Below are 5,489 nucleotides of genomic sequence, written 5' to 3' on the forward strand. Positions count from 1 at the left end.
CTGCGTGTTTGGGAGAAAGCCTGAGGCTAGCATTGATCCTCTGTCACTATCTTAGCTCTTGAAACAGGGTCTGTTAGTGAGCCTAGAGCTTATCTTTTCAGATAGACTGGCTGGTCAGCAAGCCCCCAGAATCCACCTGCCTCTACCTCCCACCGGATACCCTCTGACATCACTGAATCCAAACCCAGAGCCCCCCATGCTTGTGCAGCAAGCACTGTACCCAGTGAGCTGCTTTGTAGAATAGATTTCTGAAGAGACGTAAAAAACAGTAATAGGAGGCGGGGAGAGGTGTGAGGAGAGGTTTTCCTTGGACTGGTGATGTGGCGATTAGCAGAATGTTTGTTTAGCATATGCTGGCTGGTGGTGTGTGACAATTTGACACAAGTTACAGTCATCAGAGAGGAAGGAGCCTCCGCTGAGGAAATGCCTCCCATGAGATCCAGCCACAAGGCATTTTCTCAATTATTGGTGAACGGGGGAGGGTCTAGGCCACTGTGGGTGGAGCCACCACCCCTTCGTGGCCTCTGTATCAGCTCTTGTCTCCAGGTTCCTGACTTCCTCCAATGATGAACTATGATCTGGAAATGTAAGCTGAGTGAGCCCCTTTCTCTCCAACTTTCTTTCTGATCATGTCGTTTTTGTTGCAGCAATAGAAACTCCAACTAAGACAGCATTCATAAGACCTTAGATATGATTCCCAGGACCACATAAATGGGAAGTGGCCTATAATCCCATTATAGTACTTGAGAGATGGAGACAGAACGGTCGCCATTACAAGGTCATGCTCTGCTACATATCAAGGTTAGTCTAGACTATGTGAACCCCTGTCTCAAAAGCAAATAGACAAATAAAGCAAAGCAAAGCAGATAGAGGGATTCTGCCCTCCATGGAGAAGGCAGGTGGAAGGCAGTATGCCTATGTGCACTCTGGTCAAGGTTGCTACAGGGACAGTGACTGGCAGTCTGCCTGGTGAAGGTTTGCAGAGTTTTAGGTGCTTATGGGAGTAATGGACTCTGCAGGTTGCAGATGGAAGAGAAGTTTTTCCACTTCTTCGTGAGCAGCAGGCTGCTCAGCATAAACCAAAACAAGTGTGCGCTGCTGTGTCCAGCTCTCTACACCCATCCCTTACCTAGGACGTCCATGCAGTACAAGCAAAGTGATTTCAAGACGATTAAAGACAAAAGCTCTGAGGATTAGAAGACTGCAGCGACCAGCAAAAGTAGAAATGCTCTTCCCTTGGAGCCTTGAAAGCTGTAAGTAGAGGACTGGAAGGAGCCCTCTGTAGCTGCTGTTTAGCCCTCTGTGAAAGGTATTTCCTTTTTTTAAAATAAAATTGTATTACACTATTATTGTGTGTGTGTACGTGTGGGTGTGTGCACGCGCGCGCACGCGTGCGCACCAGTGCATGACAGCATGCGTGTGTTTGCATGCAAATTTGTGTGGCACTCATGGGGAGGTCAGTGACTATCTTACAGAAACCGTTTCTCTCTTTTCACTATGTGTTTCCTGAGGATTGAACTCAGGTCATCAGGTTCGGTTAGAGGCACCTTTACCCACTGCACCATCTCCCTAGTCCTGAGAGTATTTCTTCAACTTTGTTGCTGCGCGGCTTTAGGTGCTCAGCCTCAACCCCAGAGAGAGGAAATTTAAGGAGTCACGTGCAAAGATTTGGGCTAAAAGAAGGCTCTGAAGCCTGCCCTCGACAGCAGAGCAGAGGCAGAGAGAAGAGGAGCAGATCGGCTGAGAGGTGAATGACACTCCGGGCTCCTCCAGAGGGACATAACCATCAATCTTTAGTTTTTCATCCTGGGCAGATGATCCCTCAAAGAGGAAGGACTGCATGGTGTGAGTTATCACACAGCCCTTGCTTCATGAGCGAGAGAGATTTATGGAGTGGAGCGTGGAGCGTGGAGCGGAGAGTCCCATCACCTTCAGGCACCTTTGCCAACTATGTTTGTGTATGGATACTCCATTTCTTGTGCACATGCTCACTTCCGTAGGAATCACAGTTTGCTGCAAAATGCCACTGTACGTTTTGTTACCAGCTCTGTTCCCTCTGTTTCCACACAGGCTCCTTCCTAGATCCAGCCACTGGTGTTTTGTTCAGGGTCACGTGATTCGCTGCCACAAAACTGATGAGGATTGGCCAAAGTCCACTAAAGTCTTCAAATTAAATGTTACGTGCTCGGCGCAGTCCCGCCTCTCCTTCCTGCGGCGCCTTAGGGACCATGGCTGATTAAGACCGGGAGGCAGATCAAGATCAAGACCGGAGTGGTGAAGCGACTGGTCAAAGAAAAAGTGATGTATGAAAAAGAAGCAAAGCAGCAAGAAGAGAAGATTGAGAAAATGAAGGCTGAAGATGGTGAGAACTATGCCATTAAGAAGCAGGCAGAGATCCTGCAAGAGTCCCGGATGATGATCCCAGACTGCCAGCTCCGTTTAGAGGCTGCACACACTGATCTCCAGCAGATACTGGAGAGTGAAAAGGACTTGGAAGAAGCTGAGGAGTACAAAGAAGCCCTTATAGTGCTGGATTCTGTGAAGTTAGAGGCCTGGCGTTTTTCTGTACGGCATGTTTTTTTTTTTTTTTTTTTTTTTGCATTAAATCCTGGGGTCTATTCTACAATTCGTCATTTTCGGCCACTGCTGTGTTTAATAATATGAAAACGTGGTTCTTTTTATGCAGTTGCATATATTTTTCTTTGCATAACTTAATGTGTCAAATAAATGAGTTCATCTAAAAAATGTTACGTGCTCATTCTTTATGTGTTATATATATAAAATTTTATTTGTATGAAAGCTTTGTAAGCATGCGTATATGTGCACTGAGTATGTGCCCGCCAGATGACTAGTCTAGTTCTGGTATTACAAATGTTTGTGAAGTGGGTGCTAGGAATTGAACCCAGGTTCTCTGCAAGAGCTACAAGTGCTCTTAACCATTGAGCTACCTCTTGCCCCTACATGCTCACTCTTAAGGAAGGACATTGGGGAATCAGATATTCTGTCGCCTGCATAGAAGAGTTTGAGATCTGATGATTGGGCTGCTCAACAGATAGGTAAGATGACTCTTAGAAATGCCGGCTAAAACAGCAGGACCATAATTGCACAGACCAGCCAGACTGAACCGGAGGGAACGTGTATCTGTCTCCTCTCTCCTCTCCACTTCCAGCTTCCTGGGAGTTGATGTATAGCCAGGAGTTGGGGGAGAAGGACCGTTGATCTCACACTGTTGGGTGCTCTAATGAGGAACATGTTGCTCGTCTGGGTTTCTTTGGAGTTTGCTCAGAATGCAAACAAGCCAAACCCACGGCTGCATCTTGGCTGGTTTAAAGCTGCCTCTTGGACAGACTGTGGGACAGAGAGAGAACCAGAGAGCAGATGCAGAAGGAACAACTGACTCACCCCTCTCTACTAGGGTTGGCTCACAGAGCTCTGCACTGCTTGAGCATTCTCTCCCAAGAAGCCTTTCTTTCTTCAGTGAATTTCGCTCTGATGTTGGGAAGGCATTTAGGTATTTATCTCCACTCTTCTGTCTGTCTGAAATAACAGCACCCAGGATCAGCATGCAGAAGACCTCGATAAGTTTAAAAGGAGCTGCAGTCTTCAGAGCTGCAGATGTCATCATTCTGGTCGCATTTGTTTTTATTTTCCGTTTTTTTTCTAGTTCGAACTACATGCAATGGCTGACATATCTGACCATATTATCCTATAAAAATGATAATCTTGTGATTTACAGTGTGAAAAGTTGGGTCTGGGAATGTAGCTCAGGGCTGGATCATTTACTGAGCCAGTTTGGAAATCTGGAAATCCCAGCACTAAGATAGAAACAGAAACAAAATCAAAGAAAACAGTAAATAACCCCTCTTCCTGCTTAACATGACTGAGGAGTTTGGTGTAACTTCCAGTGTAATTTTCTTCTTCCATGCCATCCCCACCGTCACCCCCTCGTCCAGAGAAAACTACTTGATTTCTCTTTAACTCCATTCCTTCAGCCCTAGAGAGGATGATAATAGTACTTCCCTATAGGGCTTCCAAGGCTATTTAATAAGGAGGTGCATGTTAAACACTTAGAACAACACTAAATTATAGTGTGCCTCTTGTAAATATGGACTAGCATGTACCTGTCACCATCATCTCATTTAAAGCTGGTATTTAGTTGTACAACAATGTATACATAATAACAAAATTCATACATAATTCAGTTCCTATGGAATTGCTTGTATAAATGTGCACACAGGGAGCGGAGTTTGCATGCACACATGCACAAAGGTAGTTGGTAAACGTGTCCTAAGGTGAATTGAGCGTCTTTTAGAACCCTTGCTCAACTTCCGGCTTAGATGAAATCCCTTTGGATCCCCAGGGCATGGTGGCACGCAGGCTTAAATCCCAGCATCCAGGAAGTAGAGGTAGATGTCTATGAGTTCCAGATCAGCCAAGGGTTATGTAGAAAGACCTTGTCTCAAAAACAAAGCTGGACATGGTAGTGCTTGACTTTAATTCCAGCATTTAGGAGACAGGGAGGCAGGTAGATGTCTGCAAGTTCAAGGCTACTTGTTTACAGAGTGAGTTCTAGGGCAGCCAGGGTTACAAAGAGAAACTTTGTTTCAAAACAACAACAACCAAACAAAAACCCAAGTACCCTTTTCTGGTTACATTATAGTTTCTCTATCCTCAAAGACAATCTTCATTCTGGATGTACTATGTCTTATCACCATTAAATTTCCTTATATGCAACATATTTTATAGGCAGTATTACTTGTACTTCTTAAATTTTTAAAATTTATTTTTAAAATCATCAGAGAATTGTACATAACAAAGGAACAAAAATGTCCACAGAAAAATTCAGTTTGGGCTGTCCAAGCAGAAGCTATTTATTTATTTATTTATTTATTTATTTATTTATTTATTTATTTATTTATTTATTTATTTATTTATTTGGTTTTTCTAGGCAGAGTTTCTCAGTATAGCCCTGTCCTGGAACTTACTCTGTAGACCAGGATGGCCTGGAACTCAGATTCAGCTGCCTCTGCCTCCTGAGCACTGGGGTTTAAGGTGGGCACAACGACAGCCCAGCATTTCTCTTTTAAAGCCATCGATGTGACTATCCCTACACAAATCCTATACTGCCTTGGTCATGATATGATTTGAGTGTGGCTTGGAGCAAGAATGGGACAACTATAGGTATTCCAGGCAAAAAGGAGATTTCTACAAGGAATTAGGAAATTAGAAAATTAGGAATTAGGAATTAGGAAAATCTAGAGGAGCAGGAGTCAAGTGGGTTCAGGGGCATGTGCTGAGGAGAAACTCTACCACTTCACAGGATGCTGTTTCCTAGCTGACTTCGTACCAGGGTCTTCTTAGACCATTCTACCACTGTCTACAGGCAGAGGGGCACATGGGAAGTTTATGGACTCCCATGACTTTGAGCCGCTGCTTTCTTCTGATGAAAGCTGAAAATTCTATGTAGAAAAGCTGTTCTGCAGTTTTCT

The 5,489-nt window shown here is 44.3% G+C and overlaps 1 pseudogene; it reads left to right on the forward strand.

Moving 5' to 3' along the window:
* Positions 1-1,026: 1,026 nt before the first annotated feature.
* Tbcal1 (tubulin cofactor A like 1) lies at positions 1,027-2,739 on the forward strand (annotated as a pseudogene).
* Positions 2,740-5,489: the final 2,750 nt, after the last annotated feature.

Source organism: Rattus norvegicus, chromosome 7 (assembly GCF_021556685.1).
Source record: "Rattus norvegicus strain SHRSP/BbbUtx chromosome 7, alternate assembly SHRSP_T2T, whole genome shotgun sequence".
NCBI lineage: Eukaryota > Metazoa > Chordata > Mammalia > Rodentia > Muridae > Rattus > Rattus norvegicus.